General features: G+C 41.3%; 1 long non-coding RNA gene across 1 annotated transcript in view; it reads left to right on the plus strand.

Moving 5' to 3' along the window:
* LOC122555376 overlaps positions 1-17,429 on the plus strand; it is a 49,382-nt gene that overhangs the window by 7,712 nt on the left and 24,241 nt on the right. Inside the window, exon 2 of the long non-coding RNA XR_006313253.1 lies at positions 13,583-13,736. This is a non-coding gene — a long non-coding RNA (uncharacterized LOC122555376). The remainder of the gene's footprint in view (positions 1-13,582; positions 13,737-17,429) is intronic.

Below are 17,429 nucleotides of genomic sequence, written 5' to 3' on the forward strand. Positions count from 1 at the left end.
TATCAGGAAATTCAACTTTATTCAAAGATTTCCAATGTCCATTTGCTGTCTGACTAAACATTAACTCGCATTACCTCGACAGGCCATCAGCACCAATTGCAATCTGCAATTGCCTTTGACTAATTAATAACACAGTGTAAGGAGCTCTGCTACTGTGAGGCTTGGCCAAGTTGGAAATGATTTTGACCAATCAACTGTAGATTCAGTCTTGTTGAAACTTCTCTTGAGGATCTAGTCTTTTTAATATTAATTCACAGGTTATAGTCATCATTGGCTCTGTTGGATGTGCCCTGATTATTGTGCACAGGCAAACTTGGGCAATATTTCAACTTATTGGGTGTGTGACTTTCTTTTAAGAAAATAGCAGCAGGAGTAAGCCATTCGGTCCCTCAAGTCAACTCTGAAATTCAGTAAGATCATAGCTGATCAGACATATCTCATTTTCACTTTCTGCCCTTTCTCCATAACCCATATCACTGCTGATCAAGAATCTATCTTGGTCTTAAATATTCACAAGGCTGCCCCACAGCTCTCTGTGGCAAAGAGTTTCAAAAGTTGACAACTTTCTGAAAGAAGAAATTCTTCCTCATCTCAGTATTAGATTGACACAGCTTAATTCTGAGACTATGCCCCCTGATCTCAGACTCTCCCATGAAGGGAAACATCCTCTCAGCATTTATCCAGTCAAGCCCTTTAAGAATTCCACATGTCTCAATGAGATCACCTCTCAGTCTTTTAAACTCAAATGTGTAGAATCCCAAACTGTTTAGTCTTTGCTCATAAAACAATACGTCCATACCAGGGATCATCCCAGTGAACTTTATACTGGAACAGCCATAGCCATTTGCAGCCATTTCTGGAGTACTTGTCTTCAGCACGATTGTCAGTGTTTACAGGCCCCATAGCCTTTTCAGTATATGGTACATGCAGCAATTTTTGATGATCATGTGCAGTGAATGGATTTGGCTGAATCCTGGCATCTGTGACTTAGAGACCTTGGGAGGAGGGTGAGATGTATCACTCACTTAGCACTTCTGGCTGAAGATGGATGCAAATACTTCAGCCTTAAAGCCTGTAATGCCATTGGGCACCTCTACTACTCTTCCACCACCCCACCCCCACCCCCAATAGCTGTAAAATTTCAAACAGATTTGGGACAGGGCATGATAGAAGTGAGAAATCCAACTCTTCCCCAAGAGTGAGTTTGCTAGCAGGGAGCTCGTAAAACAACAGTAAAACATTTCAACTGAAATCAATGCGACATTAATTTCTTATCAGTAAATGAGACTGGGGCTTTACACTCAGATTTTATATTCTCCTTTGAGTAATTTAGTGTTACCATTATTTTAATGTGTGATAACTTCCCAGTTCTTTAATGATGCTATGGAATCAATACATTCTGTCCACTTGTCAGTGGGTAATTAATTTCAGCAAGGAGAAGCTTCTAAAACAGTACACAGTGATTATGTTAAAGGAAGGTAAAAGAGGGAACATCTCGGTCTTATAGATCAGGATTATGTTTTGCTCTGGTGGCCTATAAGCAGGTGTTACCATTGTTATTGTGCTACAAATGCCACATTAACACAATAAAAATTAAAACGTTGAGGTTGATTTCACCACTCTAACATAAACTTTGCTATCTTTTCTCTTAATATGTCCTTGCCTTTAGAACCATTAGAATGTTCATAAGTGTTAGCGCAGACAGAGGCTGAAAACCACTGTTCAAAATCATCACTTATTTTTGCTCACTCAAATAAACCCCACACATTAATACAGCATGTTTCATAACCGTATTGCATCAAAACATGTACTTTTAATACAGGAACCACAATAACCTGCATGTGCTTAGTATAAGCAGCATAAACTCCAATAAACAGCATTATCAATAATTAATATGACAAACATAAAACCAAATAAATAAATTACTGAAGTTGGCTGAGGGATTCAGTCGGTACACAGGACGGTGAAGAAGATAAAAGGGATGCTTGCCTTCATTAGCTGAGGCATGGAATATAGGAACAAGGAACTCTTGTTATAATTTTATAAAGCATTGTGGTCTTGGTCACCACACTATTGAAAGGATGCAATTGCACTGGAGAGGATGCAGAGGAGATACACAAGAATGTTGCTGAGATGAGTGCTTCAGTTATGAGGAAAAATTGGATAGGCTGGGTTTGTTTTCCCTGGAGCAAAGGAGGCTGAGGAGGGATTGAATGAAGTGTACAAAATTATCAGAGGCATAAACAAAGTAGATTGTGAGAATCTCTTCCCCATGACAGATATGTCTAAGACCAGAAAGCATAATTATAGAATCCCGACAGTGTGGTAGCAGGCCATTTGGCTAATCAAGTCCACGCTGACTCTCGGAAGAGCATCCCACCCAGACACACACCCCTACCCTAATAATACTGCATTTACCATGGCTAATCCACCTAGTTTGCACATCCCTGTACACTACAGGGCAATTTAGCCTGGCTAATCTACCTAACCTACACATGTTTGGACTGTGGGAGGAAACCATAGCAGCTGCAGGAAACCCATGCAGACACAGGGAGCACATGCAAACTCCACACAGACAGTTATCCAAGGGTGGAATCAAATCCAGTCCTCAACAATGTAAGGCAGCAGTGCTGATCACTGAGCCACCATGCCATTCCTTAGTTTAAGGTAAGGGGTACATGCTTTAGAGAAGATCTGAGAATTTTTTTTCACCCGGTAATGTGCAGACTGAGAGGATGATGGAAGCAGGTACTCTCACAATACTTAAGATGCATCTGAATAAGCACTTAAAATGCAAAGGCATAGCAGGCTATGGATCAAATGCAGTAAATGGGATTAGAATGACTTGGTGTTTGTTGGTCATCATTGACATGGTGGGCCGAAGGGCATGTTTTCTATGATGTATAATTCTATCACTCTACGATCTAGAGGTGAGAGTGCTCCCAACTGAGCCACAGCTGATGTGACATGAGCAGGCCCATCATTATTGATGCCCATTTCATCATATGCTCATCTTGCTTTTGCCTATTTTCTTTACACACTTGGGAGAGGAGGAATGACAATGCCAGAACAAGAAAAGCAGTGAAAGGGGAAGCCGGGATTTTGTTGGGTCCTGATTCCCCTTGATGAAAGACCCAAAACACTTGTTGGGATTTTACTCACCCTCTGAAGATGCTCCGGGAGGTCAGATAGATGATTAAATGTTGGCAGAGGGGTCAAGGGAGAAGATGTTTCAAGAGATGGGAGTGATAGGACTAGATTGGGTTGGGATTGGGTCGGCATAGACGGGTTGGATCGAAGGGTTTGTTTCTGCGCTGTACATCTCTATGACTCTATGACTGGAATTCATCCACCCCTGAATGGAGCTGGGTAGTTGATTAATCATGTTAACCATGGTTGACAAGGGCAAGGGAGTAAATGTGGTCTATATGGATTTCAGTAAAGCCTTTGATAAGGTTCCACATGGTAGGCTGCTCTGGAAGGCTATATCACATAGAATCCAGGACGCGCTGACAAATTGAGTACAAAATTAGCTTGATGGTAGGAGGCAGAGGGTAATAGGCGGCATGGCGGCTCAGTGGTTAGTACTGCGGCCTCACAGCACCAGGTTCCTCGGTTCGATTCCAGTCTTGGGTGACTGTCTGTGTGGAGTTTCCACATTCTCCTCGTGTCTGCATGGGTTTCCTCTGGGTGCTCCAGTTTCCTCCCACAGTCCAAAGATGTGCAGATCAGGTGAATTGGCCATGCCAAGTTGCCCATAGTGTTCAGTGCATTCGTCAGAGGGAAATGGGTCTGGGTGGGTTACTCTTCGGAGGGTCGGTGTGGACTTGTTGGGCCGAAAGGCCTGTTCCTACACTGTAGGGAATCTACTCTAATCTAAACAAATAGTCGATAGTGCCTGTCAGACTGGAGGCCTGTGACTAGTCGAGTGCCTCAGAGGTTGATGCCGTGCCCATTAGTGTTTCTATATCAATGATTTGGATGAGAATGTACAAGGCATGATTAGAAAGTTTGCAGATGACACTGAAATAGGCGGTATCGTTGGCAGTAAGGAAGGTTATCAGAAATATCAGCAGTACCTGAATAGGCTGGGGTAGAGAGCCAAAAAATGGCAAATGGAGTTTCATATAGATAAGTGTGAGGTCTTACATTTTGGAAAGTCAAATCAAAGTAGGAGCTTCATGGTGAATGGTAGGGCCTTAAGGAGTATAGTGGAGCAGAGGGACGTTGGAGTTCAGGTGCATGGTTCTCTGAAAGTGGAGTCAGAAGGTAAACAGGGCAGTCAAGAAGACTTTTGACATACTGGCCTTTATCAGTCAGGGCACTGAGTTTAGAAATTGGGACGGTATGTTGCACTTAGACAGGACATTGGTGAGATCTCACTTGGAGTATTGTGTTCAGTTTTAGTCACCTTGCTCCAGGAATGATGTTATTAAACTGGAAGGAATGCAGAAGAAATTTACAAGAATGTTGCCTGAACTCAACAGTCTGAGCTATAGGGAGAGATTGGCCAAGCTAGGAATTTTTTCCTTGAGAGTATAGGAGACTGAGGCGGGGGTAGGGGGTGGGGGTGCGGGGCGGCTTATAGAAGTGTACAAGATCATGAGATTAAAAATCACACAACACCAGGTTATAGTCCAACAGGTTTAATTGGAAGCTCCTTCATCAGGTGATTGTGTCGCTCCAAAAGCTCGTGTGCTTCCAATTAAACCTGTTGGACTATAACCTGGTGTTGTGTGATTTTTAACTTTGTACACCCCAGTCCAACACCGGCATCTCTGAATCAAGATCATGAGAGGCATGGATACGGTGAATACACTCAGTCTTTTTCCCAGGGTTGGGGAATTGAAAGCATCAGTTTAAGATTAGAGGGGAAAGAATAAAAGTGAACTTGAGGAGCAACTGTTTTACACAGAGGGTGGTACTCGTATGGAATGCACTGCCAGAAGGAAGTGGTTGAGGCAGGTACATTAACAACATTTAAAAGGCATTTTGACATTTCATGGATAGGAAAGGATTAAAAGGATATGTGCCAAGTGCAGGGAAAGGGTGTTAGCGTGGTTGGACATTTTGGTCAGCATGGACCAGTTTGAGCCGAAAGGCCTGTCTCCGTGCTGTGGGACTCTACGACTGTCTTGATAATCATATCACATTTGACATTTGACATACAAATGACAATTTACCAATGTTGGAATGGCCTCCACTGCTGGAGAAGTCCACCAGGTTCAGAGCTGTGGTGTGACAACACCTGAAGCATTGTGTGCAGTTTTGCTCTCTTTGTCTGAGGAAGGATGTTCAGGATATAGAGGGAGTACAAAAAATCTTCACCAGACTGGTTCCTGGGATAGCAGGACTATCATATGAAGAGCGGTTGGATCAATCAGGACTTTATTCACTAGCGTTCAGAACAATGAGGGGAGATCTCTATAAAATTTTAACAGGGCTAGCAGGGTAAATGCAGGAAGGATGTTCCCAATGGCCAGCTAGTGCAAAACTAGGAGCCACAGTCTAAGGATAAAGGGTAGGCCATTTCGGACTCCGATGAGGAGAAATTTCTTTATCCAGAGACTGGTGAACCTGTGTAACTCTCTGCTACAGAAAGCGATCGAGGTGAAAACATTGAATGTTTTCAAGAAGGAGCTGGATGTAATCTTTAGAGCCAGATAGATCAAAGAGAATGGGGTAAAAGCAGGAACAGGATGCTGAGTTGGATGGTCAGCTATAATCATATGGTATGGCAGAGCAGATTCAAAGGACTGAACTCCTGTCCTATTCTCTATGTTTCTAACACAGTGGCCTCCTGGTATTTACCTTTCTAGATGACTCAATGGCCCATCAAGGACCCCCACTTGGCCTCATTGGCCCACCCCATTGGCTCTAACATGACCGCTTGAGCATCCACCCCTCCAATTTCAGGGATTGGTCCCTGATCCTGGCACATTAAAAAAAAATTGCTTACCTGCCATTCAAGGGTGTCTTTACATGGATGACATCTATTCACATGAACTATTCCAATCCTCAGTGATGCACTTTGCTCATCTGCTCCCCATATCTGAAGATGGCTGACTTCTTAGTGATTGCTCTAACAATGTTTAGTGGAACTATGCGGCCTCAAGCCTATCAGTATATATCAATATCCTGTCTGTAAAAGTAGAGTCCTATCACCTACATGTCGCATGCCACTCACCTTTCTAAATCTCATTAAGTGAATGAATCATTTACAATACTGATTACTGTATTACTATTGACCTCCATCTAGCCCCTTGTGATATCTTTGGATGGATTTCCTCTGCTGGGTGCAGGGAACAATATCTCTGTCATAAGAACATAAGAACTCAGAGCAGGAGTAGGCCATCTAGCCATTCGAGCTGCTCCACCATTCAATAAGATAATGGCTGATATTTTTGTGGCCTCAGCTCCACTTACCCACCCTCTCACCATAACCTTTTATTCCTTTATTGTTCAAAAAAAAATCTATCTTAGCTTTAAAACATTTATTGAGGAAGCCTCAACCACTTCACTGGGCAGGGAATTCCATATATTCACAATCCTCTGGTGAAGAAATTCTTTCTCAATTCACTCCTAAATCTGCTTCCCCTAATTTTGAGGCTCTGCCCTCTTGTTCTCGTTTCACCTGCCAGTGGAAACATCCTCTCTATTTCTATCCTATTTATTCCCTTCATAATTTTATATGTTTCTATAAAATCCCCCTCATTCTTCTAAATTCCAATGAATATAATCCCAGTCTACTCAGTCTCTCCTCATAAGCCAACCCCCCTTAACTCCGGAACCTCCTGTGCACCCAGTGTCAGTACATCCTTTCTCAGGTAAAGAGACCAAAACTGCATGCAGTACTCCAGGTGTGGCCTCACCAGGACCCTGTACGTCTGCAACATAACCTCCCTGCTTTTAAACTCAATCCCTTTAGTAATGAAGGACAAGATTCCATTTGCCTTCCTAATTACCTGTTGCACCCGCAGACCAATTTCTGGGATTCATCCACAAGGACACCCAAGTCCCTCTGCACAGCAGCAGGCAATTTCTTACCTGTCAAGTGATCGTTCTTTTTACTGTTATTCCTACTGAAATGGATGATTTCACATTTATTAACATTATACTCCATTTGCCAGAGCTTTGCCAACTCACTTAAACTATCTATGTCCCTTTGCAAAGTTTCACAGTTTTCTGAACACTTTGCTCTACCACTATTCTAAGTGTCATCTGCAAACTTTGACACACTACACATGATCCCCACTCGAAATCGTCTATGTAAATTGTGAATAATTGCAGTTCCAACATAAATCCTTGAAACATACTATCAGATAGGTAGTGGGGAGGATCATAGAACACAGAATTTATAGTAATAGGTGACACAAATGGCACATAATCTGTAGGCAGTCAATTCATGTGACATTTTATAAATTCTTACTTTGAAAATAGAACCAGTCTGACTCAAGGTTGGAATACAGACAGACACTAACCACACATCTTTGATGCATAGTCTGAGCTGAGATGTCACTTTTTTTATAAAACCTTAGGTCATTTCAGGAATGAGACTTGAAAGATGTTCTGGGATTTACATGTTAATGAATCAAAACCTGTAACACATTCTAACTGATTAAAGACTTAACAGAAAGGCATGTTTGTTCAATACATTGCATCAGTTATATGACACTTTGATTTTTGCTATAAATTCTATGTCATATTATCCTGCCCCAGTAGCTACCTGATAAAGGAGCAGCGTTCCAAAAGCTTGTACTTCCAATTAAACCTGCTGGACTATAACCTGATGTTGTGTGATTTTTAACTTTGCTCACCACAGTCCAACACCTTCACATAATTACTGGCATGTTACTTGTATCCTCCACAGTGAAGACCTGCACAAAATACCTATTCAATGCCTCAGGTATTTCTTCATATCCCATTACTAAATCCCCTTTCTCATCCTCTAAAGGACCAATGTTTACTTTAGTCACTTTTTTTGTTTTATATATTTATAGAAACCTTTGCTTTCTGCCTTTATATTCTGAGCTACTTTTTTTCTCTCTCATAATCTATCTTACTTTTCTTCATAGCTCTTTTTCTGGCTTTCTGTTGACTTTAAAGTTTTCCCATTTCTCTCGTTTCCCAGTAATCTTGGCCACTTTCTAAACTTTCTTTTTTGATTTGATAGCCTCCCTTATTTCCTTACATGCCCATGGCAGATTACACCTTTTCTTACAGTCCTTCCTTTTCATTGGTATATGCTTTGGCTGATCACTTTGAAAAATTGCTTTGCCCGTCTTCCACTGTTCATTGACTGTCCCAGCATAAAGTCTATGCTTCTAGTCTACTTTAGCCAACCCTTCCCTCATCCTATTGTAGTTTCCTTTGTTTAAGCACAGGAATGAGCTGCCAGAGGAAGTGGTGGAGGCTGGTACAATTGCAACTTTAAAAGACACTTGGATGGCTATATGAATAGGAAGGATTTGGAGGGATATGGGCTAGGTGCTGGCAGGTGGGACTAGATTGGGTTGGCATGGATGTGTTGGACTGAAGGGTCTGTTTCCATGCTGTACATCTCTATGACTCTATGACTCTGTCTCTGGTGTTGGATTTTATCCTCACTGTTTCCTATTCTAAATTTAACCATACTGTGTTCGTTCTTTCCAAGAGGAACCCCAATTATGACAGCATTAATTATTCCTGTCTCATTACACAGGACCAGATCTAGGATAGCTTGCTCCCTTGTCATTTCCATTACATACTGTTCAAGAAAACTATCATGGATACATTCAATGAACCCCTCCTCAAGGCTACCCTGACCGAGCTAGTTCGATCAATCGACGTGTAGATTAAAATCCCCCATGATAATTGCCATACAATTTTTACAGACATTAGGAATTTATTTGTTTATTGCCCACCCCAATGTGATATTACTTGGTGGTCTATAGACTACACCTGGAATTTCTAATTTCCACTAAAATGGATTCAACCTTATTCTCCATAGAACCAAAATCATTTCTCAGCACTGTCCTGATGTTGTCCTTAAATATCAGAGCTACATAATCTCCCTTACCTCTCTATCTGTCCTTCCGAATAGTCTGATACCCCTGAATATTTAATCTACATTTTGACTAGTTGAACCAGGTCAACCGACCTGCAACCAAGTCTCCACAATGGCTACTAAATCATAATCATTTGCGATGATTTGTGTCGTTAACTTATCTACCTTGTTATGAATGGTACAAGCATTCAGGTAAAGTGCCCTTATGCTAGCTTTGTACCCTCTTTGTGACTTCCAACATCTCCAATAATAATATTTCCCAGTTATCCTTCCTTTCTACTTCTTTCATAGTCTGCCATGTAGTTAAACCCTGCTGCACACATGTTAACCTGCTGGTTTCCTTTTTATTTACCACCTTATTTCCTGTTGTCTCAGTCACTGCTTCAGTTGCTGCCTCAAGAAAGGCATCAGAGTACATTGAGTCACCCATGGACATCTGCCCATGTCAATGTTGACCATCTGTTAACCATCCTGTGCCATCTCCTCAATGAACAATGAACCCAATCCATTGTCTTTCCAATGTGCTTCCAGGTACTGGGTCCAGATTCCAAGCTGCTCCCAGCATTGCAGATTGGCCACCAAGCCCATCCCAGAACAATCAATTATGCAACTTGGGTCATATCCAAATATATTCCATAAATGGAGTTCCTGATCTTGGATTGCCAATCTGACCTCTTGATTGTATTAAGAGAGGGTTGGTTCCAATCCATGATGGAAAGGGTAAGGGTAGGGTGGTGTTGGAACTTCTATAGACAGGCAACTGATGCTCCTCTGTTAAATCGTATGTGTTTTGAAATGTAATATTGCTCCATCAAGATTCAGTGCTGACTTGCATTATTTACCAGACACTCAACAACAGGAAAATTACAGACATTAAATAAAAGGTTCATTGTTTGCCTCTTCAAGCTAAAAAGAGAGTTCAGTCACAAACAATGAATTGATTAACCTAACATATACGATAGTGACACGAAAGTCACTGCTTCCTTTCAGATTCTAAAGGAAAGTGCAATATATCAAATAAAATTTGTAAGTGGAATATAAAACAGATGTTTATTAACTTTATCCATGTGCTGGGCTTCAAACCTCATCCAACAACATTCCATGATGTAATCAGGCAGATTGCAGAAATATGGAATACAACACTCTGGGAGTAAGACTGGATTTCCGTTGCAAAAATGCAAACTTTGTTCCCCATCTTTTGATGTATCAGATAGCACAACAGCTGAGAGCAGCTAGACACATTGCCATCACTGTTTGGTGAGAACACAGTTTCCTTGGCACTTCACAGTAGGATTTGCTAAAAATGTGAGGGCAATTCTGATATTGAAAATTTATGAGGGGGTCACATGAGAGTGGGGGGGAGTTGTGAGACTGTAGGGGTAGGGAAGAATTGTGATAGATTTGGCATTTAATGTAAGGGGAATGGAATGTGACAATAAGGAAGTTTCATTGCTTTTTGAGAGCACATCTGAAGTATTGTGCTGATTTTAGCCTTTTAACTTCTAAAAGATTATGATTGCATTAGCAGCAGTTCACTGAAGGTTCACACAATTATTCTTAGGATGAAGGGCTTATTTTATAAAGAATCATTGAGCAGTTTGGGTTTATATCCATTGGAGCGCAGAAGAATAAGAGGTGGTCTTTTATATAATATATAATGCAGAACTATCCCACTCTCTGAATGACATTGGTCATGGTGAGAAAGTTGGGAAGTCAAGTAAGATTTCCACGTGTTGAATGGTGAAATGAGATCCTTGTTCATGCGAGGCCGATGCACATGTATTAACATCTCATTATAACATAAATTCACCCCATTAACACGCACTTTCCCATTTCGCTACCTGCAGGTTAGAAACTACACATTGAGAATTCCTGATATGAAAGTCAGATTAGTTACTGGGCGATGCCAGGTCATCATTTGCTCCTCTGGATGTCTGTCTTCAACAGCTAGTATCAAAATCCCAGGCGTACTGCTTAGCAGCAACCACTCACACCCCACGTACCTGGTCCATCTGACAGATACCACCCTCACTGCATTATCATGGCTCATCACTGATATATTTGTGGTATGGTTCTGCCCTTCACACTTCAGAGTACATCAGCATCTCTCAATGTAATGCTGCAGCCAGGACCCTTTTCTCACAGGAATGGACACCCATCTCATGGATTGCACCAGACTGCAACTCAGGGCAACTTACTTGGTCTTTTTATTCACTCAATGCGACACTGACAGCATACCTTGCTGTTTTGCTTTGCATAGGAACAAAGAACAGCTTGCACTATGATTTATTATGACATGGCTTATCAAAAATTTCTATGTCGTTTACCATCACCATTCCCACGGCACTTTATGCCATTGGTTTCAAAAATCTATCAACCTCTAGTCATAGAGTCATTGAGTCCTACAACATGGAGACAGACTGTTTGGCCCAAATGGTCCATGCCGACCAAAATCTCCACGCATGCTAACCCCATTTTACTGCACTTGGCACATATCCTTCTGAACCTTTCCAATTTACGTATTTGTTCAAATGATTTTTAAATGTTGTTAATTTACCCACCTCAACCACTTCCACTGGCAGCTCATTCCATATGCGCACCACACTCTGTGAAAAAGTTACCCTTCGGGTTCCCTTTTATTCTTTCCCCTCTAACCTTAAACTGATGTCCTCTAGTCCTTGATTCCCCAACCCTGGGAAAAAGACTGAGTGCATTCACCCTACCTACGCCTCTCCTGATTTTATACACTTCTCCAATCTCCTACGCTGTAAACAAAAATGTCCCAGCTTGTCCAACCTTTCCCTATAACTCAGACCATTGAGTCCTGGCAAAATTTAATTTTGTTCTGTACTCTTTCCAGTTTAATAACATGCTTCTTATAGCAAGGTGACCAAAACAGATTACAATACTCCAATACTTTAAATATATTCATGATCTAAGCTTCCATAGACCTTGGGTAGAGAATTCAAAGATTCACAACCCTTTGAGTAACAATATTTCTCCTCATCTTGGTCCTTAATGGCATCCCAATTTACTTCAGGATTCTTTTTTATTAAGAAAAACAAAAGAACTCCAGGTGCTGGAAATCTGAAATCCAGATCTCTGGAAATCTCAGCAGATCTGGCAGCATCTTTGGAGAGGAATCAGTGTTAATGTTTCGGTTCCAGAACAGGTCTGACATTTTCCAGCAATTTCTGTTTTTATTTCTTTTTTTAACTTGCTTGTCTTTGACCAAAGCAACCCATCAATTTGTAATAGTTGCCAACAAACTGGCACTCTGTGATTTCAGAAGAATATATTGCCACATCTGTGTATCATGAGCAGTGTACTTACCATGCTCACACTTCAGTTCACATGGATATCAGCATTCCACAGCTGTAAAGATTCACACTGTTCTGCTCCTTCATAATCAACCAATTAACCAAATTAAAATGAATCACAATTGACAGCCCTTAAAGAAGATCAAAATTTGAAAGGCATCCCATCAAACTTAAATTAAAATGACAGCCTGTGAGGTAATGATGTATCCTATTGGCTTCCCTTTACAAAAACTGTTAGACATAACCACAGAAGACAAGTAGGGAGTCAGGGTGCCATGACACCCTCTATGGGCTGATGCCTGGCCAGGTCCAGGCGTTGAAACACAGGAGGTTGCCCCACATTGTTCTATTTATATTGGACATAACGCTAATTAATCAGCTCAGTAACAACATTGCACATGCAACGTTCTGGAACACACACAAAATAAAATTGACTGTTCCCTTTTTTTTGCTTAAAATTTGTTGGGATGATGGATCAGTACCCCAAAGTATTTACAGAGATTCTTTACTTTTGATTTAAGAATGATTTGTTTTAAAATGGCTGTGGAAGGCCTGCAGTTTAAATTTAGTGATTGTTTAGCCATGTCCTGTGTAAAGCCTGTAGAATGTCACATACATAAATTACAAAGAAACGTCAGACAAGGAGGGGCTTAACATGACGAGATGAGGATGATAACTATCTCTCCCCTCTCAGCAGGAAGTCACCTCTTGCAAAAAGGTCTGATTTACCCTCAGGACTGCAGAAAGATGTGTTAAAAAGTCAGTTTCAGTTCTACTGGAGGCAATTAGTTGGGAGGGAATTCTCTTGTATGTTCCATTCTGGGTTTGAATGCTTGCATACCTTGAAGATCACAGTCAAAGAACTATGGGCAGCACGGTGGCACAGTGGTTAGCACTGCTGCCTCACAGTGCCAGAGACCTGGGTTCATTTCCTGCCTCAGACTGTGTGGAGTTTGCGCATTCTCCCCGTGTCTGCGTGGGTTTTCTCCCACAATCCAAAAACAAATGTGCAGGTTAGGTAAATTGGCCATGCTAAATTGCCCGTAGTGTTAGATGAAGGGGTAAATATAGGGGAATGGGTCTGGGTGGGTTACGCTTCGGCAGGTCGGTGTGGACTTGTTGGGGCGAAGGGCCTGTTTCCACACTGTAAATCATCTAATCTAATTTAATCTCCTAGTTATCCTATGTTGCAAATAAAGATCCTCTCCCATTTCAGGTGCTGCACAATAGTTTAAAAAGAAATCAGGATAAAGGAACTTCAGTCAGTCTACAAATTGAAGGATCTCAAAGTTCATCTGTTTAACTGCGAAGATCAACAATACTGGTACCACCCAATAACAACAGCAATATCCTCTTTGCTCTTCAAAAAGGTACAGAAGCCTGAACACACGCACCGGTTTCATAACAGTTTCTACCCTACTGTTGTTAGAATACTGAATGGACTCACAAACTCTTAACATTTGCCTGTACCTGTGTTTTTGTTTTTGCCTCTGTTTACCTATTATTTACTTATCTATGCGACTTAACTCTGTGATCTGCCTGTATTGCTCACAAGACAGAGCTTTTCACTGTTAATCGTTACACGTGACATTCCATTCAATTCAATTCAATTCAAAAACTGATCTCTATGATTTTATTTAAATTATCTTTTTGGACTCACTTCTTCTTTCTAATCTTTGTATATGTGTATATGTCTTTACGAGTTAATGATTAACTAAGTTAGTAATGAATGGGGAGGGAATGGCCTAGCGGTATTACTGCTGGACTATCCTGGGGACCTGAGTTTGAATCACACCATGGCAAATGGGGGAATTTAAATTCAGTTTAAAAAGAATCTATAATAAAGTTTAATGAAATTATTGTCAATTGTCAGAAAAGCCCATGTGGTTCACTCCTTTCGGGAAGGAAACTGCCATCCTTACCTAGTCTGGCCTACTTGTGACTCCAGACCCAAAGCAATGTGGTTGATTCTTAATTGTCCTCTGGACAATTCGGGATCATCATTGAATGCCTTCATTCTGTGAATGAATTAAACAAAAACTCACTCTTTTTGTTAATTCATGAATGCCTGGTTAAATTGGCTGCTTTAAAATATTTGGTTCTGGGAGAAAGCTTTACACAAGGATCCCTTTGAAATTAACCTTGTTACAGACAACTGAAGAGGGTGGATGAATAAGGAGTGGAGACCAGTTCATCCCTTCTGAAGTGGGAGCTTAAGAGTTTGAAGTATCCAATTTATATCCTAACCTCACAGGTTGCAACAAAAGCGAGTTACTGTTTAACTCTTCTTTAAGGCAAAGCCCATACCTGAGGCGAAGACAGATTATATGCATTATCAGCAGCCTGATGAATATAAACAGAACATCAGACCCTATACTCCTCCTTTATCACCAAAATTGCTTCACTTTATCTCTGTAGTCTCATCTGTTTCTTCCTCAATCGCGATCTATCTACCTCTCAGTACTCATCCATGTTTTTGTTCACACCAAATTTGACCTTTCTAATGCTGTCTTGGTTAAGACCTCATAAAATTCAGTTCATGCAAAGTGATCTCTCCACCCCCGTGGCTCCCAGCCTCATTCCTGATGAAGGGCTTTTGCCCGAAATGTCGATTTTCCTGCTCCTCGGATGCTACCTGACCTGCTGTGCTTTTCCAGGAAAACACACTCGACTTTGCTGCCTAGATCCCAATTCCTCTTAATTCATTGAACCTAGAAAACTAACAGTAGCAATAAATATGCACCTTCCCCTGCAACTGCAGAAAGTGTAACTCCTCCCCATTTACTTCCTCCCTCCTCAGTACCCGAGGCCGCAAACACACTTTCCAGATGAAGCAGTACTTTACCTGCACTTCACTAAATCTCTTCTACAGTATTTGCTGTACGCAATGTGATCTCCTCTACATTGGGAGCAGCAAAGTCTAGGCTGGGTGATCACTTTGCAGAACACATGCATTCTGTCAGCAAAAAAGACTCTGAGCTTTCAGTTACCTGCCACTTTAACACACCATCTTGCACCCTGGCCAACATCTCTGTCTCAGGATGGCTGCAGTGTTCCAGCAAAGCCAAGCTCAAGCTGGAAGAACAGCAACTCATCTTCTGCTTGGGCACTCTACAACCTTCTGGACTCAATATTGGGTTTAACAATTTTAGGGTGTAGGTTTTCTCGTTGAGCTGTAGGTTTGATATCCAGACGTTTCATTACCTGGCAAGGTAACATCATCAGTGGCGACCTCCAAGTGAAGCGAAGCTGTTGTCTCCTGCTTTCTATTTATATGTTTGTCCTGGATGGGGTTCCTGGGGTTTGTGGTGATGTCATTTCCTGTTCATTTTCTGAGGGGTTGATAGATGGTATCAAGATCTACGTGTTTGTTTATGGCATTGTGGTTGGAGAGCCAGGCCTCTAGGAATTCTCTGGCATGTCTTTGCTTAGCCTGTCCCAGGATAGATGCATTGTCCCAGTCGAAATGGTGGTTTTTTTTCCTCCATGTGTAGGGCTATGAGGGAGAGAGTTTAACAATTTTAGGGCCTGAGGCACTTTCTCCAATGTCCTTACCCAACCCCCACACACCAGGTCTTGCTATCACAAGGTCTATCACACAACCCACTGTCAGCCACTAATAGTCCTCATTAGCAGCTAATCATTTTCCTAGGCTGACCATTACCCACTCCTTTGTCTATCCAACTGTTCTTCTCTCTATTTCTGCTCTCTCTCTCCACCTATCATTTACTCCTTATCCCCTCCCTCCATCCCATCTTCTACATAAAAATAACTTTTTCCTAGCTACCATCAATTCTGAAGAAGGGTCACTGGACTTGAAACATTAACTCTGATTTCTCTCCATGGATGCTGCCAGACTTGCTGAGTTTTTACAGTGATTTCTGTTTTTATTTGTGACTACCAACATCTGCAATCCTCTTGGTTTTGACTAATAATAGTTCTTTTTCTAAAGTTAAGTAAATTCAAAATATTTGTCACCTCCCAACCTACTTCTCCGAGTTCTTCAATCCTCCAAGATCTTTGCGGTTCTCCAACTTCAGCCTCATGTACATTGTGGCCTCCGTTGTCCATTATTGACAACTACAACCATTATCTTTAGCCCTCACTGCAAACATTGTTGGCTGGCTCCATCCCTCATCTGGAAAATGAGTCTGAACCAGAACATCTATAATCTTAATTTTTATTTGACCAGGAGAACAGTTTCCAGCCACATATCTGCACTATCACAAATTGCCTATTTCATTCTCCATCTGTGTGCCTGTCTCGGCTCACCTGTTGTTGAAATTCTTGTCGATGCTTGTTGATTGTCTCTAAATTACACTGTTCTAATGGCTGGCTATTGTACCATCTTCTACACTCCATAAAACGGAGGCCATTCAAAACTCTGCTGCTCACGTCCTCACTCACATATAATCCTGTTAACTTTTCAATCCTTTACTCACTTACCTACATTGACCTCTACTTTACTTCAAACCTCTCACAATCCCTCAATGGCTTTGCCCTCCCCTATCTTCGATAACATTTTCAAGCCACAAAGTCTAAGATACCTGTGCTTTTCTAACTCAAGTTTTCTTACGAGTTCCTGATTTTAATTGTACTACCACTTGTTGTTGTGCTTTCAACTCCTAAATCTGCAATGGTCTCCATGCTCCTCTCCATCTCTCCATCGTACTTTATGATACACCTTAAAATTTACCTCACATACCAAGGTTTAATGCCTCTGCTTTAATATCATTTATGTACTCAGTGTCAAAGCCTGCTCAGCTATGCTCCTGTAAAGTGACTTGGGTGTTTCATTCCATTAAAGATGCCATATTAACAGAATGTGATGCTGTTGTTGACCAGAGATATTAAAGGTTAAAGAACAAAGATGCAGATTAGTGATGGATCAACTATGATCTCACTGATTTTTTGAAAATGCAAGGAGAGATCCCATCTGGAGTGATGCACAGCCCAAGTGATTATGTATTCCTGGGATTTTGGAGCAGTGTGGGAATTCAGTGCTGAGGGGAAGAGGTACTTTTTGCTTTTTTTTGGTTCATAAAATTAAGAAGGTCTTTTAA

Source organism: Chiloscyllium plagiosum, chromosome 1, assembly GCF_004010195.1.
Source record: "Chiloscyllium plagiosum isolate BGI_BamShark_2017 chromosome 1, ASM401019v2, whole genome shotgun sequence".
Classification (NCBI taxonomy): domain Eukaryota; kingdom Metazoa; phylum Chordata; class Chondrichthyes; order Orectolobiformes; family Hemiscylliidae; genus Chiloscyllium; species Chiloscyllium plagiosum.